Source organism: Euprymna scolopes, chromosome 19, assembly GCF_053919585.1.
Source record: "Euprymna scolopes isolate OS-2025 chromosome 19, ASM5391958v1, whole genome shotgun sequence".
NCBI classification, from domain to species: Eukaryota; Metazoa; Mollusca; class Cephalopoda; order Sepiida; family Sepiolidae; genus Euprymna; species Euprymna scolopes.
This window is the reverse complement of record NC_136500.1, coordinates 137,765,254-137,792,569: the sequence shown is the minus strand read 5'-3', so window position 1 is coordinate 137,792,569 and position 27,316 is coordinate 137,765,254. Positions and strand designations below refer to the sequence as shown.

The window sequence follows — 27,316 nt, the reverse complement described above, 5'->3', positions numbered from 1 at the left end:
TTTAAGTAGGGGGCTACTATCGGGGACATAACTTGCAAGGATATTATGTAGGAGGATGAGCAGCAAGATGTCTGTTCGCATTACACTTGAACTTCTGCATGTCAGTACAGTTTGGAAAGCAGAATCCCGGAAGAGAGTTCCAAAGTTCAGCAGTTCTGGGCGAAGACACTATTTGAGTAGGAAGCTTTCTTACATCTAGAGATCTCTACTGCGTAGGCGTGGGATTTAGCTGCTTGTCGGGTTTGTCGGGGGTATTTACGTCGAGGGGATACAAGTGCTTGTAGTTCGTCAGAGCATTTGCCATTAAAATACTTGTAGAACAGGCAGAGGGATGCAACATTTCATCGATGAGACAGAGGGTGAAACTTAGACGAGAGTTCAGGACCTATCAGGTTGGTGACTCTCTTTTGAACCCTGTACAAAGTTTGGGTCAATGTTTTTGCAACTACTTTATCTACTACGCGACGGGTGTCATAGTAAAGCACTTAGTAAAATTCACTTGTAAGTTACACTTTTGGGGAGGCTGAATTCTCAATTCGCTAGTTCGGGTGACACTAAAATACAATTATAAATTCCACCCACTTATGGCTGTCGGAACGAGAGCGTGTTACGACCCTGTGGATTAAATAAAGGTTTCGTTCGAAAATTTGTGCAAATTCACGTGTTAAAAAAGAACAAAAACACCGGAAGAAGGTCGGTGGTTACATTGACCGAAACTCTGTACGAATAACACAAGGTGAGAACAGTAGTCAAATATAACAATTATCTATACTCCTATAAATTTGGTTCTATTGTGCATAGATATTATCATTAAAAACATTTCCTTAGTTATTTAAAAAAAAGAAAATACAACGTTGTTATATATGGTTGTGGAATTGCATTTACCTGAAAAAGATTATATTAATTTGCATATTCTGTTAAAAATTCATTTTAATAAATTCTCTATTAGTTTTTTTTTCTCTTATGAGAGATTGTATTTAGTTAACTATTACATGTAATTATATTCATGCAGATATTGTACATGATTTATACTTGCGTCATATTTGGGTAAAAAGGTGATAGTAAACACAATACTTTTTCTATATGTACTTATCTGCGCTTCATAGCGGGGAGGATTAGAGCGCTGGGCTGAAATACATAAGGTCCAAGGTTCGAATTCTACCAACAGTCAAGCTACGCTGAGTAGGGCTCCGAAACACGCGTGTACGTAGATTACTGTTTTTAAAAAATAATAAATAAATAAATAATTAAATAAATAAAAATACGTCCAAATAAAAAATGCGCGACTTTCTAAGAAAAACACTGGTTCTCCGAGACGGAGACGTTAATCTTAATATCGTTTAAAAAATCAAAACAAAACCACTTATCTGTGCATATATATATATGTTTTAAAATTTTGCCTACCATACTCCTCTGTTGGTCTACAGACATGAAACTTCAGATATACGGTATTCGAACCCATGCGAAACTTTATAGTTGGGTTTTAGCCGTGGAAAATCGGTGAGAAAGTGTGAAAATTAAAAAAAAAAATGGAATTTGCTAGGTGAAGGTCGAACGATGGCATTACGAATATGCATGCGTAATATAGTAGTTATTGGATTAAGTTTTAAATTTTAGCCTTGCAGCAAACATGTCTTCCTAGCAAAGGCGTTAACATCCAATGTAAATCGTAAGCTAAACGGTTTGGTTTCGATTCTTGGTGCTGGCGCACGAGTCATTTTTTTTTCAAAACTTTTTAACTCATTACTGTATATTGGGTCCAATATAATAGAATAATAATTACGAAATCTGCATTAATCAAAATATCATATTTAAGCGTATTTTACGACCGGGCAATGTCGGGCGGCTTGCTAGTATTATATAAGACTTATTTGAAATCCACCGCTTCATAATAAAGACCAACATGTATTTATTTGTATATTTAGGTTTTTATTTAAATGTATGACAACAAAAATGGCGTGAGATGTGAACGCATGTTTTTGTGTTTGATTAGAAAGGGCTCGCAAAATAATCCCGTTCCGAGGAAAAAATGCAGTGTATATATATATTTTTAAAATAACTAATGTTTTGGGCAATTGACTTTTCGTCCTGTTTTTTCTTTTCTTTTTTGTTTTGGTGTTGGTGTGGTTACTTCAAAAACGGAGTGTGTTCATAAAAAAGTATTTACTTACGCGTGGAAAAGGCGTTTACCCTTTTTTTTAGGCTGACATTTGTTGTTTTTTTTAGGGGAGTGCTGACATGTGCAATTAGTTGCTTGGAAAGTGAAGTGAATTGTTCGTTTGGAAGGAAAATTTTTGTTCGTGTTAACATGAGTCTTCGCAAATGAGTCTGCGGTAGTGTGTGTACATTGCCTGTACGGGCGCTTGTTGTGCATTCGTTCGTGTTGAACAGTGCGTGTGTAGTTGCTCGTGTCTTCGAAGTGAGTCTCCGGTAGTGTATGTATATTGCCTGGACGGGCGCTTGTTCTGCGTCCGTTCGTGTTGAACGGTGAGTGTCCAGTTGCGGCTGTCAACGAAACTTCCAGTTATGAGTTTATCAGTGTGCGTGGTGCATCTCAACTCGTATTGTTGATTCAACTTCTTCCTATGTGTTAATAGGGATGTCCTGTTATTGTTACTTTGTTGTTGCCTCTGCTGTTCGGAAGAGAATGTGTATAGGCCCATGTGATTTTGCTCCTCGCGTTTGTTGCAGAGTAATTTCAGGAAACCGTGAAAAATGTTTGTCGAGCTCGAATTTTTCTTTATATTCGGTATGAAGTCGACAGCTCCGTGTTTATTTTTCTGCCGCGTCTGACGAGGGGTTTCGTCATTGTTGTTCGTCCGCTGCTGGAGAAATTCTCTTTTTTCTCGCCGTCTGTATAGCCAACATTGCTTGCGTTTAGTCAAATAACGGGGTGATGTGCCGGTTGTCTGAAATGGAAAAGCGTTTTGGAAAAAAGTAGGTTCGATGCCATTGTTGCTTGTTGAGTTACTTGTCAGTAGTAGTTCACTTGTTTTTCTCTGTTGAAAAGTTCGCTTTTTGGGGCCGAATTTTAGCTCGCTGGTTTTTCTCTGCTGCGTCCGGTTTTACAAAAAAAAATGAAGAAAAAGGCCCGCCATTCAGAATTGCTTGAATATCAAAGGGGGTCACCATTTTAGGGTTTAGAATGCTTTTAGGGCACACCCTAATAAAATAAATAATTCGATACAAGCTTCTGAAATGACAAACGCAACAACTTCATAAAATGTAACACAGAAAAGGTTTCTAAAGGAGAATGTGATATGTTCCTTGTCAAAAGCTGGATTCCGGCTACCTGGTGCTATCGCGGTAGTTATTCTCCGTGGAATCGTTGATACTGATAGAAATACCACCAGGTGGAGAGAGTGAAGAAAAGGGGGGTGCGTTCTGTTTGGTGTCTCTCTCAGTAAGGGCGAGTTCTTATTCCTCAAATCGGATGCTGGCCGAATTCCTTAGGGGATAGGAAAGATCAATGCTCCGCACCCCTGATGGGTCAATATGTGGCCAAATAGCACAGGGGAGAGGCATTGATTCGTTAAAAGAAAAAAAAGTACCACTTGTTTCTGCTACATCATAAAGATGATCATCATATAAGAATACCGAAGCAACAAATAGGGAATTAATTAAAATGAATGTTTAAAAGAATATGCAAATTTTGCTAGTGAATGCAATTCCCCAACCCATATATAAGAAAATTGTATTTTCTTTTTCAATAAATAGAAAAGAGGGTTTTTAATATGAATATCAATACCCACACAAGAAAAATGAATTTATAGGAGTATAGATAAAGGCACTTGTTTGATGTGTGTGTGTGTGTGTGTGAGTAAGTTAGTTTCCTATGGACTCCTAAACGGCTAGACCGATTTCTTTTAATTGTCACATAAATGTACTGTCCGTACCTGGAATTGTTCATAGATATGTTTCGTATCGGGATACCTCAGAAAAAAAAATCAATATTCGAAAAAGTCCTATTAAAGAGGGAGCAGTCCAATTTAAACATTATAACACCCTTATACAGCCTAACATCGCAAGTGCATTTGAGAAGATTTATCAGCGGACAATAAAAAGGGCCCTGTATATAAAATCAATAGTAGATTCTTTGATAAGGTAGTGGCGCGTTCGAAATGATTGGTTCTGTTTAACGCACAGTTTAATCAAGATAATTGACTTTTGCATTTTAGACTTTAATTCAATCATTATAAAGTGATTTTATAAAATTAGCAGTAGGTTATCTAGTATGCAATATAGACTACAATGTATTGTGGATTAATCACTGCGTGGAGGTATGTGAAACTTCCTCTTGGTGCACTGTTGTATGCCGCCGACTAGAGCAGGCAATGAATCGATTTGATTGTAAAAAAGATTATGAAGTCCATTTTGTACTCTGTCAAGTAAGAAAAATAAACGGCACTGAACAGATGTAGTAGCAAAACATTTCGAACGTTCCTGACTTTATACATCTACCTCAACATCTTCCATTATATCCATCTCTATTTCATTATATCTCTTTTTTATCGATGTATTGATTGATTGATCCCTTTTAATAGGAGCGTTATTTTTGTTATTACTTATTCATTTATTATCGAAGTCATGATTGTATTCGCCGTTTCCGAAGCGGATTTAATTACATTGATTAATTAGTTGGGTTCCCTGTGTTTTGTCGTAATAAACGAACAGGATAAACAAAAAGAAAAATAGATAATTAACGACGAATGCGTCCTGTTACTGAAAAAGTGGATGGTTTTCGTCCTTCCCTTTTCGACAAAAGAAAATATTAAACGTTAACAACAAAAATGTCCCGACCCTAATAAATCTCTAATAGCGCTTAATATTATTAGCAATATCAAACAGACTTTATTATATTGCGAAATTTATTTAAAACAAGTAATATATATTATTGGTCTTACATTGCTAAGTATGACACATGGTCAATTGTTATATGTTACTGAATGATAAACTTGGATTATTTGTGGTACTATCGGAGGCTTCATTTATGCAGTGGCTTCTCTTGTGTAGTAGATTTGAAGTTAAAGTATACGTTAAGAATATGATGGTATGTATATAATACTAGCCTGGGTGCCCGGCGTTGCCTGGGTATTGGGAGGTGTGTGCTAAGCAAAAAAAAGTGGTAGTAGGCAGGCAGGGCTGAACCTGTACGTCGAAGGACGATAAAGAACGTAAAAAAATCCGTGACGTCTTTGCCGTTCCGTTCATCGCCAAACCGGAAGTGATAAAGGCTAAAATTAAAGCCAGATCCGTGTATTTTTTTTTAGAAGGATGTAGTTTACGAACCTGCTGTGTTCATCAGTTCGTAAAAGCGGACTAAATGTTTTTGCATCAATCCATGTAAAGGTATCAATGGTGTTCCATAGCGTGTTTTGCTAGTAGTAGTATCGTATAGGTCAGACTGCTATTTTTTAAGCCAGTTTAAGAAATTGAAATTGGCTGTCGCATAGCCTTCCTCCAGTCGATAAGTGGACAGTGTAGGATCAAATAGTCGATGTCGTCGGGGGTTTCCCTTCATTTGAAATGGATTGGGGAGTTTATTTATCTCAACTTGTGTTTATTTACTGCAGTCCTACAGTCTCTACCCGCTGTTTCTACTATTTATAACAGAGTCTAGGAGGCTAAAAGTTGGGTCTTCAATAATGTCTCCTCATTCGTGGGTATTGTTTCTCTATTCCTTCCATGTCTCAACTGGGTTTTTGATTTTTGAGTTGTCTAAGACCTTTCGGGACTTGAGTCTGGGGGTATCTGGGGCATATTTGAAAATTTCTTAGATTGGTAAGTCCCTGCTGTCTTTCCCAACGTTTTCGATCCATATTTGAGTTCCCTTCTTATATGGGGTGGGGCAATTGAGCTTGCTACTAATCGCCATTGTGTTAGGATTAACTTCAGACATCCTGAGGTAATACGTTTTTTGCCAATTGACCGTGTGTGTTCGGCCCGAAACAATGCTGGGGCAATGTAAAAGTAATTGCTGTTGTACTCATGATTCTTTAGGAAGCTCCCCATTGCGTTTTGGACACTTTCTTAAGGAGATTAGTTTTTTTTTTTTGGCAACCTTATTTGCATTTAATGTGTGTTTGATAGGGAAGCGTTCTATCAAGGATGATTCTGGTACTTGGAGAATATATTAGGGGAAAGACTGCTTCACAAGCTTTAATTTGGATGGTTCGTCTGATCTAGTGGTTGTTGATATGGAACATGGATGTAACTGTCTTTTATTCATACTTAAGTACCACTGTCAAAGAAGGTTTCATAAGTATGCCGTCCTTAGTCAGCGTCTTTTCCAGTTCCTCCCAGCTGTCTGATTGCTGAGCCAACACCCAGTCGTCTACGTATCCCAACTTTATTAAGCTAGATGTGGACATGTTGCTGATGAAGATGTAAAAGATTGTTGGCGCAAGTACTGAGCCTTGATGAACTCAATTTTTTTTATTTTCCTTTTTTTACAGGAGATCGCCACTTATCAAGGCCCGGAAGCCACTCGGGGATAAGGCTTATTGTGTTTACAGTAATCCAAGGGGTAGTATCGTACTAATCATTAGTATTGTAGATTTGATAAAGTGTCTTACTTAAGGGGGTAATTCATCAGGAATTTGTTTATGTTGGACTTTAAGACATTCAAGTTGTAGTCAGGTGGGAAACAGGCAAACGGAACAGAGTTATACAGGCGTGCACTTCGAAGACAGAAGCTTTGTTCATTGAATCTACGTTTTTATTTAGGCACAGATAAACAGTGGGGAAATTATTGATAGTGGTTTCAGATTGACGGGTGTTTTTCGTGAAGGATAAGCGAAGAGGAACTAGAGATTGGAGCTCACACGAGCACCTGCCATGGAAATAACGATAAAACAAAGGCAGGCTCGTAACGTATCTTCTGTGGGAGAGAGGTTGCAGGGAATAGAAAAGGGCATCCCCCACTAAGCCACGAAGTTTATATATAAGTCACTTTTTCCATAGCTACCAACTTAATAGATGTACTGAGACTAAAGCTGCTTTCAATACTGCCAGCAACCACTGTAAAAGAGTAATAAAAAATGCAAGAGAGCTATATGCTCAGTCCGTTACATCCAAAGTAGCTGAGCAGCGGTTTGGTACCCACCAGTTTTGGCAAATAGTAAACGGTATCCTGATCAGAAACGTGTGTTCTATCCCGACCATCATCAATGGACCTAAGGTAATCTCGTCAGCATCAGACAAAGCCAAACTATTTGCCAAGAGCTTTGCAGATAATTCTACCCTTTGCAACCAAGGACGATAAGTGATAAGTCATATCCCTCTCAGTACAGTCCAATAAGTCTCCTGTACTCTAATCTATATTAAATAGTCTATAATCAATCACCTCAGCAAAAATAACCTTCTTAGTGGTACGCAATATGGTTTCCGTTCTGCTAGATCTGCAGCAGATGTGCTTACAGTAATATTTCATAGGATAAGCGAATCTCTCGACGGAGGCTACCTTTCTAGGGAAATTGCTCTTAACATATAAAGGCCTTTGATAGAGTATGGCATAAAGGTTTACTTCACGAGATCTCCAGCTACGGTAAAGCTGGAAATGTCTTTTCAATTATTAAATCATTTTTCTCTGAAAGGCGCATAAGAGTAGTGGTTGATGGGCAGAAATCAAAAGCTAGAGTCCCTCAGAGGCCGGTAGATATCTCACTGCTGATGCAATTCTCTATCTATATAAGAGCCAGGTACGTCCAAGGATGGAGTACTGTTGCCACATCTGAGCAGGAGCTGCTAGAAAGGTCTTATCCTGCCTTGATAGAGTTTAAAATAGACTTCGTAGCCTCGAAGGAGATGTCCTTTTCTCTTCCTTGCAACCTCTTTCTCACAGAAGAGATGTTGCGAGTTTGTCTCTGCTTTATCGTTATTTTCATGGCAAGTGTTCAACTGAGCTCCACTCTATGGTCCCCCATCGCCAAACTTTCACTAGAAACACCCGTCTAGCAGAAACCACTATCAATAATTTCCCCTACTCTTTATCTGTGCCTAAACTTAAACGTAGATTCCATGAACAAAGCTTCTTTCTTAGAACTTAACCCCCATGGAATTGTCTTCGTTTTCCTGCTTTCCAGCTGAGTACAATATGATTGTCTTCAAGTCTAAAGTAAACAATTCCCATATAAATTCACAAATTTACCGAATATCCATTACTAACGATTATTATATTGTCCAATTTCTACTGTACACTCTTTACCCCATCATCGAGTGGCCTCTTGGCCTTGATAAGTGTTGATGATTATGTAACAAAAAAACGTAGTTACGTTTCCTAGGGTTTTTAAGATTTGATCGGTGGCACTGCAGTTTACGCTAGTAATTTGCAATAGTACCGAAAACAGCTAAAGATTAAGATACCGACGTGTAACGTAACGAGGATATCTCCAAAGACCATGTTCTCGAACATTGGTATAAAGAAAGTGGGCTCCCCCTATCGTGTTAGAAAAATAATTCACACCTGAGAATATTCTACAGTTTCACAAAGCAATGCATAAAGTATTATTAACACATCCGGGCTGGTATATCTTTTACGGGACTCTTACACTCCCCTGAATGTGCTGCAACGTAATAGATGTACTGAGACTAAAGCTGCTTTCAGGACTGCCAGCAACCACTATAAAAGAGTAATAAAAAATGCAAGAGAGCTATATGCTCAGTCTGTTAAATCCAAAGTAGCTGAGCAGCGGCTTGGTTCCCACCAGTTCTGGCAAATAGCAAACAGGATCTTGAACAGAAGCGTGCATTCTATCCGAACTATCATCAATGGACCTGAGGTCATCTCGTCAGCATCAGACAAGGCCAGACTATTTGCCAAAAACTTTGCAGCTAATTCTACCCTATGCGACAATGACCATTAACTTCCTGTATTTCCTCCTATCACAGACAACACGCTATACAAATATCTGTGCGTGAGGTCGCCAAGCTAATCAATAACCTAGATTCCAGTAAAGCAACTGGCCCTGACGGCATTCCAGTTATCGTGCTGAAAATGCTCCAACCAGAACTTGCCCCCATACTTACAAAACCGTTTAAGCGTTGCCTTAAGGAGAAGTGCTTTCCAACACCCTGGAAAACCTCATCGGTATGCACTGTATTAAAGAATTCAGGTGAAAAGTCATCTCCCTCTCAGTACAGACCAATAAGTCTCCTGTGTGTCATGAGTAAGTTGTTGGAATCCGTATTAAATAAAAAAGTAGTCAACCACCTCAACAGAAACAACCTTCTTAGTGACATGCAATATGGTTTCCGCTCTGCAAGATCTACAGCGGTTGTGCTAATTGTTATATCACATAAGATTATTAAATCTCTTGACAAAGGTTTCCGTTCCAGGGCAATTGCTCTTGACATATCGAAGGCCTTCGATAAGGTATTGCATAAGGGCCTACTTCACAAGATTTCCAGCTACGGTATTACTGGAAATGTTTTCTCAATCATTAAATCATTTCTCTCTGATAGGTTCATAAGAGTAGCGGTTGATGGGCAGAAATCAGAGGCCCACAGTATTAATACTTGAGTCCCCAGGGGTCCATCCTGAGCTCAACTCTCTTCCTGATCTACATCAATGATCTCCCAAAACACATAAATCATTCGTTGACATCTATGCTGATGACACAACCATCTATGGCAACACATCAAAGGCCATAAATGACAAAGTTCTCTCTAATTCTCTCTCCTCTGATCTTGAGCACGTTGTACAGTGGGGAAGAGGTGGCTAGTAACTTTTAAGTCATCCAAAACCAAGCTTCTATCTTTACATCATCAACGCTCTGATCTCCATCTGGCATCAATTGAAATGGATGGCTCTCTACTTGGGGAGGCTCCATGTTTTGACAAGTTTCTGGGTTGGACCTTTACTCCTGATCTGAAATGGAACACGTACATTAAATCTGTTGTCAGGGACGCTGGGAAAATGGTGGGATCCTTCTACCGCTCAAGAAGATATCTCACTACTGATGCAATTCTCTATCTGTATAAAAGCCAAGTACGTCCAAGGATGGAGTACTGCTGCCACATCTGGGCAGGAGCTGCTAAAAATAGCCTATCCTTCCTGGACAGAGTACAAAATAGACTTCGTGGTTTAGTGGGGGGGGCCCTTTTCTCTTCCCTGCAACCTCTCTCCCACAGAAGAGACGTTGCGAGCCTGTCTTTGTTCTATCGTTATTTTCATTGAAGGTGCTTGTCTTTGCTCCAATCCCTCGTCTCACCTCGCCAATCGCTTACGAGAAACACCCGTCTGGCTGAAGCTACTGTCAATAATTTTCCCCACTCTTTATCTGTGCCTAAATCCAAACATAGATTCCATGAGCAAAGCTTCTTTCTTAGAACTGCACGCCAGTGGAACTCTCTGCCGCTTGCCTGTTTCCCACCTGACTACAACTTGGACGTCTTCAAATCCAACATAAACAAACTCCTGACAAACCGCCCCCTTAAGTAAGACACTCTATCAAAACCCCAATACTAATGATTACTACAATACTATCTCATTGATTACTTTACGCGCAATAACTCTTATCCCTGAGTGGCCTTCGGGCCTTGATAAGTGGTGAACTACATGTAAAAAAAAGTCATGACAGAACCTCCCCTCCTCATCGGTTTTATTTGAGTGGGTCAGCCATTTCATATTATGGACATAGAAGCCACCGCAGATGTGGATGTTAGCCGAAGAGTGAGCAGACAGGATGTGGTCAATTTTCTCAGATATACTCTTAAAGAAAGTAACCCCGTTGTTTTGGGGCGTTAGAGGGCAAATATAAATGCGGTGGTGTAAGCAAGTGCAACCTGGAAGCACATATAAGGTAAATTAGGGTCTTTTCCACACGGAAAGTCATCTTTGATGTAGGCACATATTTCATGCCCACGGCGATCTAGGGGGTCAGATTTAGATGTTAAGTTAAAGTATCCTTTAATTATAAACTCATCTAGGAAAGTGGTCGGCCCTATGTTAGTTTCGTTTAGAAAGGATATGTCCGGTTTCGTCTCCTGTAATTGGGGTTCAATCTCTTGAAGGTTAGAACGTAGACTCTTGATGTTGGAGAAGGAGACATGGTAGTAGTGGGCCTACGTTGGAGGATGGGGTTCTGGGTTTATTCGTGCTTTTTTTTTCTGGAGATATTTCATGTTGAGGTTTTGGGATTTGTGGAACAGGTCGACAGGCTTGGTTCGAGCAGGGCAGAGAGAGAACGGTAGAAAGAAAAAGATAGGATTTTTTTTGTAGCACATGATAAGGTAAAGCCGTAACAATTACTCACTAGTATGGCATCAAGGGGCCCTACCAGAAACTACTGCATGGTCCTGAATCCATTTACCAAATGACAATTGTTTACGAAGTTCAACCGACCAAGAAAGCAGCTTTTCTTCCCCCTTTGTCAGAAAAAATCACTCATTGGAAGTGAGGAATGAGGGACAAAATGGAGAAGCGAGAGTTACTGGAGCTGTCAATAACACATCCACAGTGCATTATCTACTCACCATAAAAATAAACGTACAAGGGATTTATTAATATCTACTTATATAAGTCCGTTTCTTCATTCCACATTCAGGACGATATTTGAAGATAATCTCCCCTTCCATATTAATGCATTGATGTTTTTGGCTTTATCTACCTCGAGTTAGAATGTTCCAGCATCTAGCTTTAACTTATAATTCCTGGCCTTGCTCTTATCTTCTCCCAGAATGACATAATATAGTCTGGTTCCCGTCATTTTTGCATGTAAACGTAATGCCTCCGCGAGTTTGAGTTCTCCTGTCCAAACGGTGTTATACGTTACAGAAAGGTCAGTGAGGACTGCTCCGTTTAACAGCTGGTTTTTATATCCCGCCTCTACCTATGATATGAAGGCGGTATGTTGTTTTTCTAGTTCTTCTTGCCTTTCTTTAGTTTTATGTTGCTGCTGGAACATTCTAATATTATTATTCTAATGAGTCGTCCAGTGTGTAGATATTTTTCAAGAGCGAAATGTCTATACTCGAGGAAAGAATGTTTCAAATTATAGCTTAACACTGTATGTTGAACACAGTTTACGTTTTGTTTTTTCAGTAAATAAAATATTTGATTAGAAAAATCATGTTTACTACTTTAATCAATTTAGTTGCCGGAAGATATGTGAAGCATCCTCCTTGTGTACCGATTGAAAAATGGGCGATTTCACCGATTTTGATTACAATAAAATATGGAAGTGTGAAACATTCATTAATCATTATTCAATCCTGGTTAACGTCGTATGCTAGTATATATATATATATATATATATATATATATATATATATATATATATATATATATGAATGTATATATATATATATATATATATATATATATATATATATATATATATATATATATACCGATGAAGACTGAAGGATCGGTCGAAAATATGTACTTATAAAAAAAGTTTTTAATTTTTTTTCATAATATTATTTTGTATCCCTGCACGTCACCAATTGAAAACGAATAAAGAAAAGTTATAAGCTTTTATACTTTTTGTATTCTTTTTTTATACATTTCCATTCATATACCTATATATATATATATATATATATATATATATATATATATATATATATATATATATATTTAAATAAGAAAGGTCACTAACAATTGCTATGTATTTTTAAACATTATTTTATTATTCTGTGTTTTGATTTTTCATATAAAATATTTAGATCATTGTAATTATGTTTTGTAATTCATTGAAATAGTTTTTTACGCGTTTCAGACGTTCTGTGTAGCGTCCTCTTCAGAAATTATTCAAAGTGTAAAATAATTAAAATATATTTAAAATGTGTTCAGAATGTATAAAAGCATTTTCGCAGTCCATTTTGGTTACATGTTTCCCGGTGGAAATGTCTGTAAATAATTCCAAATGTCTTCGAAATTCTTATTGGGGTTAGACCATGGTCATTCCTGTTTTTTGCTGTTCCCTCGCTTTTCTCGTTTTGCTACTTTTTATTTATTTATTTTCTTTTTTTATTACCTGGGTGGAAGTGAGGGCCGCGTTGGTATTTGGTCAAGTGGGTGCGTAGGTGTGTGTGTGTGTATGTGTGTGTGCGTTTGTGTATGTGTGTGTGTTTTTCCTATTATTGGTTTGGTAGAATGTATATGTCTAATAGTTTTATAACATTATAAATTTATTTGCTTTCCTAAGAAAGTAAATATGATACAAGTTTGTTTATAATGTGTGTGAGGTGGGACGGAAACCGGCTTCTCTGAAACAGGAAAAATCGCTAGAGATGTTTTCATTTAATTGTGATTCATATATATATATATATATATATATATATATATATATATATATATAACGACCAATCACTTCCATACAGTGAAACCCTTAGAAAGGTATAATCCTGGTCTCGATGAGGTATTGTCGATTATACAATAAAAACGCGATAAACTATTTAATAAGAGATATGAACTATTACCAAATTGTAAACATGAAAATAAGCACATGCTATACTAAAATACATACAGAGAGAGAGAGAGAGAGAGAGAGAGAGAGAGAGAGAGAGAGAGAGAGAGAGAGAGAGAGAGAGAGTGTGTGTGTGTGTAACAGTAAAATAAGAAAATGCCAATATAAAAATATATACTGATGTATACAAGGGTATTCATTTATTCATTAAGAATGATACATTAATTAGAGGCGTAGTTTTCGTGGTTTTTTGAAGACTAGTGCTTCTCATCAAAAGAGGAGAGAAGCTACTAGATAACATAATTGCGATAGTTACATTAGGAGCAAACTAACTGCGAGAGATAAGTGAGAGATGATTAGGATTATGATTAGGAGCGAAACAACTGTTCAGTGAACACCATAATTATGTACATACACTCGTACACAACACACTTGTTACGTACATTAAAGTTAATAATAATATCAGCCGCGTTATAATAGGACTAAGCAAATCACGCAAATATAGAACACAAATACTAATTTAAAAAGCTATGCAAACTAACCAAAATATATAGGATGCCAACAAGATTATCAAACTTAATGTTTTACGATACAACCGATAATCACAAATATTTCCAAATCAGGTTTGATGGTAATCAAATAAGAAGAATGAACGCTACGTATGTTGTCATTTGTCTGTTTAGTCTAAGAATGTTCATTGTATGTGAGGGTAGACAGGAGTGTTACGACCATTTCAAATGCATAAGCGTTTTATGTAGTCTTATATAAAAATACATATATATGGAGACACAAATACACACACAGACATATAATAAAAAACAACAATCACACACACATACACAAACATACACACACACATATATATATAATGTGGATGATAGATTAATACAACTTGTTCAACAATGACTAAGTATCTCTCTCTCTCGTTTTATATATAATAAGAATTTCTGCCTTTTGGATTACTTTGGACCATCTTCCACTTTCGCGATTCCCTTGGATTTTACTTGTGGAAATGGAAATTTAATCAACTTTTTGGGATTTTTGATTTTTGATTTTTACCGTTATTGGATATTTTACCCTTCAGCACACTATCCATTCAAGTGAAATCACATTTTTCTTTACCATATTCTCTCTGATTCACTATTTGTTACCAAGTAAGATCTTTGACTTACTTGTAGTTTCATCAAATACTTTTGCAAGCAAAATCCGATCCCGCATTTTGCTAAATCCTACCCTCTGATTAGTAGGAAAGTATTTCTCCGAAACAACGTTGATTAAGGACTATCCCCTTATTTTTTGCTTCCTTTTTAAAATTAAATATGTTTTTAACTCTTTTTCAAAGTGTTTTTAACATGTTTTATTAACTACTTGTTGGTCCCTCTCTCTCTCTCTCTATATATATATATATATATATATATATATATATATATATATATATATTGTATAAATTCTGTCTTAGACACCTAAACGTGTCGTAGAGTTTCTCTATAAACTTGTCTAAAACTATTATTTATTCTTTCTAACGTCATCCATGTCCAAATAATTTATATTTATTTCTCGATTTTCAATTATTTCTTCTTTTTCTTTACTTTTCTCTTTTCTTTCTTCCACTATGCATTTGTTTTACAACATCCTATTTCATTAACTTGTTCTTCCTCTCTTTCACTCTCCACATACATCTTTAATAATGTCATAGCAGGGTGAAGTTAATGAACTACATGTTTTAGCATTCGTAATTAACTTGACCCCGTTACCTATGTTCAGCGGAGAAACATGAGATTATTAGTTTTAAGAACCGTGATAAATTATTAGATGTAAGGTAGACTCGGTTATAAACTGCAAACGCTTTGGTGACTACGCTTTAAATAAATTGTAAAAAAAGCGAATAGCGATCACACATAGTAGTAACACTACAATTCACCCCCCCTCACTCCCAATATCTTAACTAATTAATACATTAACCAAGGCAGGAGTTGGAAGGATACGAAATAGTCCCGATAAACCACAAATTAAAACTATGCTTACTATAAATCGACACACATCTATTTGTTGAATAGTGGTGGTTCATATTTAAGGTTGGTTGGCTGTTTTTGTTTTACGGTATATCAACCCTTTTCATGTTATTTAATGCCGAATCCAAAGATTCGGAATAAATTTTTTTAATAGAATATATTTGCTGTTTTCAAGTCGGTTTCTATTTAACCGATAGTTGGGACACTAACAGTTCCTTCCACTCCGGGTCAAAGTGGACCTGGGAGCAATGGCAATTAAAGGGTGGATCCACACTCCCGAAAGCCCGCAAGCTGGGTCCTCACCACTGGATAGAGTTTAAGGTCATATCCAGGACCTCTTATTTAAGGAGATGAGGGGGACATATATAACAATGATGCGGGAGAGAGATACATTTATATATTTATTATGAGATGCTTGGGACTTCATATAGATACTGAATGGTGATGTGCACAAGTTCTTAACACAGAGGAGGGGAGATACATACTCTTGGAAGGGTTGCTCAATGTTCATTACAAATGATTAACACATTACCTTTTGGGTATTGAAAGATAACATGTCATGACAACAGTTTTACAAAAAAGCACAATGATGATTCTTTATTCATTGGACCGATCGAATGCCGATGACGTCAGGAATTCACTTATATCTACATCGTTTAATCTTCTACCCGTTGCTTCCAAAGGGTCAACAGACTACTAACTGCCAACTGACTGACTCTCAGCTCTTTCTCTCTCTGACTGACTCCCGACTGACTAGCTCTCAAGTTCGAATCCATCGAACTATATGGAGAATCATCCTTGTCTCTGACGTCAGAAGTGTGTTTTTCAAACGTGACTAATTCACGTGGCTATGCATTTGTCGAAAACACACTTCTGCAAACAAAGAATCCTCTCCAAACCTATTTTTTAACCTAATCTGGTGTTTTAAAGAATATATTTTTAATTTTTATTGTTCATTCTTTTACTGACATATTTACTATTCAGAATTAACAATACCCTTAGTTTCTAACATTCCAATTCTTAACTTTGCTTACAAGGTTCGAGTTTCGGCTTATCCTAGTCTCATTTTAACTTATCTAATATTCTTCTTATTTACATGAAAAGGGGACAGCCTTTTTTCTGTAACATAATTAAAAACGTCACTCACCGAGAAGCGTCGAAGAAAAGGCTAGCCTAAATAAAATAAGGAAAGAATCATGGTCTTGTTACACCTCAACACCATCTCAAGCGTCACCTTTTAATATTAAGCTAAAGGAACAGGATCATAATTTGACCGCAACCGGATAAAGGTGAGTGCACTTTGCATAATTAATAATTAAACACCCGAAAACGATTAATTAAGATAGTATACACTTGTAATTGGAATGCAGATATACACCTACAAGAAGTATTATCATAAAGCAGCGTTACATAAGGAAATCAACCACATAATTGACACCAAGCGATATGTATGCACTTTAATCAGAGGACTCTAGGAACGGAATACTCCACAAATATGAATAAATATATACTACTAGCTGTACTTTCGCACGCGTTGCTGTGGCTCGATTTGGTGTAATGGAAGAATCCGCATCACCGCGGTTGTAAAACCCCGAAATATACCAAGAAAATATGTTGTTGTATACGAACGTGAGACGGCCGTTTCCCCCCCCCCCCACCCAAAGAACGAAGAAGAAAAATGAAGAAGAATGGAGAAAAAATGTGTTCCTAGTACCGCCTCAAAGGAGAATCCGGGAAAAGGGGGGAAAAAGAAGAAATAAACAATGAAAATAGAGAGGAATGCATCAAACAAAACGAAATGTAACGGAAATGATTTATGATCTGTTTAAATCAGGCTGTTTTACAAAGGAAGAAACGATGTTAAACTTGCCGAAGGAAAAGAAAAGCCGGAGAAGAAATAAATTAAAAAAATGGAAAGATCGTGTAAACGGAAACCGAGGAAAGAAAAAAAATAAATAAATAAAAATTAAAAAGAAACGATAGTAAACTTGCCGAAAGAAGATGAAAAACGGAAAGAGAAAGGGAATAAATGTGAATAATGAAAAGATGGGGAAAATGAAAAACAGAGAAAAGTTACATAAAAAAAAATATAAAAAAATCAAAAGAAACGATGTTAAAATTGCCGAAGGACACGAAATGAAACGGAATCGAAGTAATATAATTTTTATTTTAATGAAAGAAAATGTAAATTTTTTTGATTTATTTTTGTTTTTATTTTTAACCAACGTAAAAGTAAGCGTGGTGCGTTTCACCTAACTTGCAGTCCAGTTTTTATAAAAAACTTAACCGGTGTTCGTTCGTAAATGTGTCCTGTGATCGGTCACGGACGGTGTAAATCGATGGCGGTGGAAGTATGAATTTATTAGAGAGAGAAGAATTTACTACTTCCATTGATCGTAACCGGTTTTGGCAGTGGACTCTCGCCAGATAAAACATATAGGAAGCTCCGATCAGCGAGGTAGTGGATAGATAATATGCCTATAACACACCTCAGATAGCGTGATTTAGTTTGTGCATTGTACATCTGCATAAAATGTCTAGATTTTCAATCCTATTAAGGTCAAACTCGGAGGGGGAAAATGAGTTCATTTTATTTATATAGAGATTATGCATCTGTTTGCATCTGTATAGTCTAAAGAAGGTATCTCTTTAAAAAGAATCATAAGCCTATCAAATATATACAGATTCTCGTATTGCGGAAAGGATAAACAATCTAAATTAAAAAATGACAACCATCGAAATTACTTATTACTTTAGACACCGCGATGGATAAGAAAATATAATACCACTGTTATTTAAACCATATAAACTAGCCCATATATCTACTTAACTAACTATTTATTTGACCATATAAATAAACTTACAAGTAAATAAATAAATTGAAAACTAGAAACAAATAAACGGATAAAGAAGCAGGGCGTAGAATAAAAAAAAAATAAACGAATAAAACAAATAAATAAAATAAATAAATAAATATATAAAACTTTTCAATAGGAAAATGAAGCCGCCACCAGAAAAGAAAAAAAAAACAACCATAAAAACCTAAGATAGGATGTAGCTACGATAAGAGTATAATATTACTTCAGATTAAAGCGAAAGCTAAGGCCAATAAATAACCGGCAAGTTTAAAGAATACCAATACCTCTCCACTGTGACAGTTTAATCACACGAAACAGTACTTCCCCTTTCCCTTTCAAACCTACTCCCTGCCTTCACCATACCTCCCTCCCCCAAAAAGCTACTATTACAATGTATACAGCCTACTTTCTTTCCGAATGTCCAAGCACACAAAAATATCTTACAAAACTAATGTAATTTTGATTCTCGTTTCTTTTTTTGGGGGGGAAGGGCTGATGAAGTATTACCATTGAACTGGGATTCCACTGAAACATGTATGCACATATGTAACCAATACTTTTTGTATAATAAGCAGACTCTATACCAGCTCTGTCCTCGTTGTGCACTATTTAATAATCACGTTAGTATCATTGGATTTACATCTAGGAAACAAATCGATACAACTATTATATATATATATATATATATATATATATATATATATAGAGAGAGAGAGAGAGAGAGAGAGAGAGAGAAAGAGAGAGAGAGGTTTATTATTTTTAACACTACAAAATTTGAAAAAATATTTTAAGATAAACTTAGCTGTGGAATTCGCTTATGTTCACTTACATAAATGAATGTTGTTTAAATACACCCCCATATATATATATATATATATATATATATATATATATATATATATATATATATATAATTTAAAGGAGATTAGAACAATAGTCTAAAGAGCTGAGTGTATTTCAATGTAACAGTGAAATTACTAGTTTAATTAAAATACAGGCAAGAGAAAGTGCTCGTTGTAATTTAGATATATAATAAGCTCGATAGGTAAATATCCTAGAGCCAATTCAATATTAAGTAATGTGATTGATAATTTAAAATTTGAAAATCAAATTATAATTAAATTAAAAATCCGTTTCATAAGAAGGAACAACAACAAAATCAATTATCTGTACGATCGTTTCGGAAAACAATGCTTTTTATTGTGGTAACCATCAAGTTACATACAATAATTACATATAGTTTTTTAATAAGCAAGGTCTCCTCGTCAGCAAATTTTGAAGGGTTTTTATTAAATTTAAAAGACACCATAAATAAACCTAGTATTAAAAGTAAGGCAGATGTATCTGAAAACAAAAATTGAAATAAAAGGTCTGGATTTAAAATTTATAAGAAAATTAATATGGGTTAGAGATAGAAAAGAAATAGAGTAAAATATAGATTTGAATTTAAATTATAAGTTTGCTTACCACATTTCACATATATATATTTGCATATATATGAAAAAATAGACACACACATATATATATATATATATATACAGGTATATATATATATAAATATATAGAGAAATTTACCTTTTAATTTTTCGCTTTTTGAAATCAGGAACTATGGTTAAAATACTCATTTAGATGTTTGCTATAGCTTTTTACCTTATTGAATGATGAATTTTAAAATTATCAATCACATTACTTAATATATATATATATATATATATATATATATATATATATATATATATATATATACGTATGCATAGATAAAAGCATTTGGTAATTGAAACAAACACGCGCACACACACACACACATATATATATATATATATACATACATGCATATATATTTATATATATTAATATATTATATAAAATAACAAATTATACACACATTAGCAATAAAATTACGAATATGTACCTATTTACTATGCCTCCCCACGGGACAGAGTTAGACACCAGGGTCGTTCTTTAACGTGGAGAAAAGGTACAAAAATAAAAATTGTCTCAGTTGTGAAGGATTTCTCCTCCACCAAAAGAGAACAAGAAATGGAAGTGCAGCATCTGAAAAACAGATACTACACTTTGATCTTGTTTATATATTTTATTGCTTTTAAAATTTTGTAAATACAATTAAGTAAAAAAAAAAAAAACATTTTCAAACAACAAAATTAGGCACATTGTCCAAAAGGCCAAGAATATGTAATTAACAAATTACGAATATGTAATTAAAATATATTTCATATATAATGCTTATTTGCTAACTCGATGAAAATAAATCATTTCCATTCTATTATTCTCTATTTCCTTTATTCCGTTATTCATTCAATCTGCTAGTTCTTTGCCCCTCAACTAAATTAATATGATCAAGCATCTGGAACATGTATTTCCAATGACTTGCCCTCCAGCTGGCGACATTTACAAGCGGATTTAGTCGTGACAGCGACACCAGCTAAGTCAATTACAATATCCATCAAATCCTTTTTTATTATTAAAAAATCTGTTTGTTTGCGACTTTAGCCTTGTATACCCATCCCCCCTTTCTAGCATTCTGTCATTCTTTTTATACCCCTTTTCTTTCTCTCTCTCTCTATGTACTTCTGTATCTCTATCTCTGTTATAATCATTTTATTTCTCTCTGTCTCTCTTTTAACGCGACATACACACCGTGAACAATTGAAAGCAAAGAATCAAATTAGACGTGATTAGGAAGTCTGCGAGCGAATTAATGATGCCGTGAATAAAGTGGACATTAAAGAGGACAACAATTAAAGCCGACAATAGAGTGAATTGGAAGACATCAAGGTGCAGTATCTATTCTGATGCTGGACTAAAACTTTTTGTTCTCTGTTAGTGGAGGAGAAATCCTTCATTACCGAGACAATTTTTTATTTTTGTTCCTTTCTCTACATTAAAAAAAAGAAGAAAAAAAGCACCCTGGTGTCTTACTCGGTCCTCGTGGGGAGGAAAAGTATATGGGAATATATGTCCGCTTTTATTTTAGTCGAAAACTAACTTTTTTTTTATATATTGCTTGCTTATTTCGAGTCAATTTTAGATTAGAGGGGAGTGTTCCGAAAGTAATGCCTTCGATTTTTATTCCGCCCGAATTGATCAGTTGGTTGGTTGTTTTTGTTTTACGGCATATCAACCCTTTTCAGGTTATTTAATGCCGAATCCAAAGAGTTTGAAGAAAGGTTTTTTAATAGAATATATTTGTTATTTTCAAGTCGGTTTCTATTTAATCCATAGTTGGGATCCTAACAGGTACGACCAGAGTGGACCTGGGAGCAATGGCAATTAAAGGGTGGCTCCACACTCCCCAAAGCTCGCAAGCATGGGCTTCACCACATAATATAGTTTAAGGTTATATCCAGGACCGAATGGATCAGAGAGGATTGGAAATTACATTAGTATGATGACTGAAGTTATGCATCTATAAAACCCGTTCCTAACGAGGGATTTCACGTTAACGGAAATATGAAGGACCTTCTAAAATGAATGCCTCCTAATTTTTATTTCAACTGAATAAGTTCGAAATGCATTATAAAGATGACTGAATTTTGCATTCATAATCTTAAAGTTCCATCTCTCTGTTAAAGATATTGACGATGTAGGACTCTAAAACGCAACCTCTGTCATGGACGTTCGTCTGAAGCAAAGATGCGTCATTAAATTCCTCCATGCAAAAAAAAAAATAATAATGGAACGGATCAAAATTAATCAGCTATTGTTCAACGTGTACGTAGTCGATGCAGTTTATATCAGCGCAGTCAGTAGATGGGTTCGTCGATTTCAGATGTGAGTGACAAAGGGTGATCCATACAAAGCCAGCACCCCATCGCTTTATAAATGCATTGAAAAAGGTGGTGACTTGGTAGAAAAATAAATTCTGGACGACGAAAAGGTCGTTCGTTTTAATGGTATCACTCTCCACTTCGTAGTTCTTAAGCTTTTTTAGTTAAAAAAAAAATAGGATTTCTTACTTTTGGAATGACTTTCGTAATTTTGCATTGATATACATCTTGTTGTTATTATTGTCAATATTATTATTATTATTATTATTATTATTATTATTATTATTATTATTATTATTAATAGTAGTAGTAGTAGTCGTAGTAGCAGCAGCAGTAGTAGTAATAGTATCAGTACTCGTTAATTTCTTAATTGCGTCTGGATACGTTTTTCACTATAACTAAGATCACATGTCTTTAAATATCATAAGTGCTTAACGTGAAAACGTCAATGAAAACTTTTCGCGTAATTTGATTGAAGTCAACTTTTATCGAATGTATTTCTGAAACTAAAAATATAAATTTTAAATTAATAGACATCCACATGTATGTGAGGGGCAACCATTGTAATTCGATTGCACTATGCCAATGTGTGCTCGCTTATAAATCAATGAGTAATACTTGTTCTATCTATATAATATTTTGCTAGTCTCTTCCTTGGGCTTAAAAAAAAAAAAAAAAAAACAACAAAAAAAAACAATGCAATTTTTGAAGAAGGCTAAATTCGAGAAATTTGGCTTCAACATACCCAGACACGGATATTAGAATGACTTCCCGTTCATATAGCCTTGTTTCTGAATATCATAATAGATCATTGCTGTAATCGTGTGGGAACAGAATTAGTAGTAATTTCGACGTGCAGAGGTTATTTATCAAAGAAAGAAATCGGCGAAACGTTACGTAAACAAGTCCGATAGCCATTAGTCGTGTAATGAATGAATGCGTGAATGTAGGATTGACATGAAATTCTTAAAGATAAACTAAAATGACCGAAAAATGGGCCGAAATGACTTAAATAAATAAAAAGTAAATGACTTAGAATGACTTTAATGAACTTAAGGATAAATTGGATGACCTTAAGATATTTCTTAAGGTCATCCAATTTATCCTTAAGTTCATTAAAGTCATTCTAAGTCATTCTAAGTCATTTACTTAAATACTAAAAAAATAACTAGAATCCTTCAAAAACAACTTGAATGACCCGTAGAATGGCTTGAATGGCGTTGAGACTGACTGGTTGTAAAGTGGGAGATCATTTTACATTAAATTAATACAGAAAAGTGATCCACCACTTTATATCATAAAGTTACAAAAATAAGTACAGCATGTAGTAAAGTCAGATACTACACTTTGATCTTGGCCAAAAGGCCAAGAAAAGGGTTGTATTTATTTGCTCCCCCATCGAGCAAATTAGGAACAAGGCCGATTTTTAATGTGAGGAGTGAAGGGGAAATGGGGCCAACTCCCCGGGGAGTAGGGGAGCTGGATAGTGACAATTGGTATGAAGGGTTGCCCCTACATTGACCAAGGTCTTATATGTGGGGTTACCCCCACATATGGTCTTTGCTTGCAGTATCTGCCGGAACAAATACTAAATCTTGATCTTGGCCAAAAGGCCAAAAAAAGCTTAAAAAGCTAAGAACAGCATCTATTAACAAAAAGACCTTTGATCTTAACCAAAAAGGCCAAGCACAAAAGTGTTACGGACACACCGACCCACCGACAGACCGACCGACCCACCGACGGAGTGACTCATAGAGTCGCTTGCACGCGACAAAAAAAGGAGAACATTTGAAAAAAAAACAGGACAAATCAAAAAAGAAGCTGAGCAATCATTAAATATTTATCTAATTTTTGCATTTTCTCTCGATAGATTTTAAAAATTGAAAAAAGACGAAAAAATATAATAAATTCCAATTAATTAATTGATATATAAATACAAGAATTGTGCATTTTTATCGATTAAATTGTAAACGATTTTCATGTTAAATATATTTAATACTCATTTTTTTCTGAATATATTTATTTAAAAAAAATGTATTATACATTTTATAAAACGAAATAAACGTAATAAAACATCGTTTACTGATATTGTGCAGTCATATATATATATATATATATATATATATATATATATATATATATATATATATATATAGAGAGAGAGAGAGAGAGAGAGAGAGAGAGAGAAAGATATATACGTAATGTACATAAATTTAGATAAGAAGATAAAACGTTTTTTGAACGTCTATTAGTTTTATTAGTAGTTTATGTTTTACTTTTATTTCAAACAAATACAAACTTCAAGAGCAAATAGTTTGCGTTACATAAAACAAAAACAAAAACAAGAAAGCAAACAAATAAAAAACGAAAACTAGAACTAGAACGAACGATAAGTAAATAAATTCCATTTTCTCCGTAAGAAAACAAAAGAAGCATTAAAATCAAGCTGCAGTGCAGAAAAACAATGGTTTTGTAAAATACGTCTGTTGTCGCTGTTTTGGCGAAAGCCGTCATTAGAATGGGCGTCCAATACAATGCCACCAACCAAGACACTCGTCGCGAGCGTGCGGAACATCGAACACGCATGTCTGTGCGAACACGCGTGCGGCTTCTTTCTTTGCGGTTTTGGGATTCATAAGAGTTTGAAGTGAAAATATCGCACACATTTGCACGTTTAATAAAAATGAAAAAAAAAAAACAAAAAAGTCATGCAATAAATTACCTACAAATTATTTCTATTTTTAAATATAGCGACATTTTATTTCTATTTTGTTTGGGAAATTACAATAAATAAACGGGTTATTTCTTAACCGTATAAATGTGTCAGGTTATTTTTCTGCGCATTACACACACACACACACACACACACACACACACACACGCGCGCGCGCACTCCCCATATATATATATATATATATATATATATATATATATATATATATATATATATATATATATATTATCCTAACAGGAGGGTAGTGGTTTCCGGTCGTAACATACGTTTAAATAAATTTAATTAAAAAAAAAAAATCGGGATCTGAGTGCCATCAGCCTGTAGGGAAATCGAAAGCAATATTTTTAAAGCAATAATAATAATAATAATAATAAAAAAACATAACAATTAAAAAATGAACAAATGCTGTGAATTTGCAAAAATAAACTTCGTAAGTGAAATCGCTATCGATCGGGCTACGATTACACAGATGTTATGACGTTGCAAATTTGTCGTTTTACAACGAAAGAAGGAAACAACCTTTCGCGGATGCGCGATTAACAATTAGCGTCGAAATCAAATATTTTTTTACCTGATCCTCTTCAAGCAAACGACATTTCTACATAAAATAATTGGCGATTTTTTCTAATTCTTCGATACTGTATGCCCGAGAGGTCGCTCTTTCTAACGATATCACGTTCATGCCGGTTCGATGCGAATGACAAAGGTGTGTATTAAACATACAAATTCACAAACACACGCACATACGACTGTGTTTTATATAATAGAGGATATATATAATAGATTAAGCTAGTTATTCTAATAACAACAGTACTAGCAATGCATTACTACAAGATCAAAGAAAGCGAACGTTCGCCAATAATCGTCTTAAATAGTATAACAGTCATGTAGAAATTTAGACGACCCATGTAGATTATGTCTGAATGAGAAATTTGAAATTCTAAACATGAAATACTCTTTAAACCTATTAAAGTGTTGCAGGAAATAGCAAACCAGTATATACACAGAATAAACTCTGATTTAAGATGACAATACATGAGAAAAGTATGATGACGTAAAATATTCGAATAAAATATAACTAAAACAATACCTAAAATGAAATCTATCCCAACAAGGCACGTGCTAAAATAAGATCATGTTGGTTATATTTAACGATTTATCTTATTTTTCTAGATAAATATTTTAAAAAATTACAAACATATTTTACCAAAAAGAATATCTTTGTATCTACAGGAATATAAGAAATTACTAAAAACTTTAACCTAAGTTAAAATTTTTAGTAAAAAATTCAAACGTAAAACGCGTTCTCAGGTAAATTTAAAAAGAGAATATTCAGTCTCTCATTTGTCACTATGGTTTGAGTCGTGTATAAGGTGGTCGCACAAACAAAATTAATTTGAGAACAGGAGTTGTCCGGCGGGCAGGAGCTTGCTTACCACTGTATTCCTCCATGTTTCCTGCTTACCTGACTGTACTTTTTTGGCAACAATACTCCATGCAAAAATGTAAATCTAAAAACATTACGATAAGTACTATAACAAAAAAACAAAAAAAAAACATTTGTTTTGCATAAAATAATTATATTTGTAACGTTCATTTATTTGTAGCATTTTCATTATTTGTAAAGTTCTTTTTTTTATTTTAAACTCTTTTTAATGTAGGGACAAAAACGCGCAAACATGTAAATGTAAATCATTACGATTGGCACTATTTCAGCAAAGAACAGTTGCATTAAATCATTATATATGTAACGTTCATTTATTTGTAATATTTTCTTTATCTTATTTTTTTATTTTTAACTCTTTTGAAAGTATAAGCAAAAACGCGCAAACATTTAAATATGAAAACATTACGATCGCACTATTTAAGCATCACAATGTTTCATAAAATCGTGATATGTGTAACGTTCTATTTATTTGTAACTTTCATTTGTTTGTACCGTTTTCTTTATTTGTATTATTATTTTTCTAATTTTTAACTGTTATGAATATAGGAGCAAAAACGCGCAACACGTTTTTTAATGATCGAAACATTACGATCGGCATGATTTTAGAATAACAATTTATGCATAAAATAATTATGTTTATAACGTTCATTTATTTGTAACATTTTCTTTGTTTATAACGTTTTTTTTTAATTTACACATTTTTTTAACTGCTTTAAATGTAGGGGTAAAAACGCGCAAAAATTTAAATATAAAATCATTACGATCGTTACAATTTCAGAAGAACAATTTTTGCATAAATTCATTATATTTGTAACGTTCTCTTTATTTGTAACGTTTTTTTTTTAAATTCTTAACTCTTTTTAATGTAGGGACAAAAATGAGCAAAAATTTAAATGTTAGGCGAACGGATATCTCGTTACTCAATTATTTATCTAATATTTTTGTAGGCATGACCCCTTTTACGTACAAGCGGTAATATGATTTGTTTGGGGTATAAGAAAAAAGAAAGGGTGAAAATATTTCCAGGCGACGCTGGATACTTATTATTGTGTGGTTTTGTAAATT

The 27,316-nt window shown here is 34.7% G+C and overlaps 1 protein-coding gene and 1 pseudogene across 1 annotated transcript in view; both read right to left on the bottom strand.

The window, feature by feature from the left end:
• The window catches only part of LOC145239993 (uncharacterized), a 582,634-nt gene that overhangs the window by 191,047 nt on the left and 364,271 nt on the right, over positions 1-27,316 (bottom strand). The gene's annotated exons all lie outside the window — the stretch shown is intronic.
• LOC145240533 (U2 spliceosomal RNA) lies at positions 23,310-23,448 on the bottom strand (annotated as a pseudogene).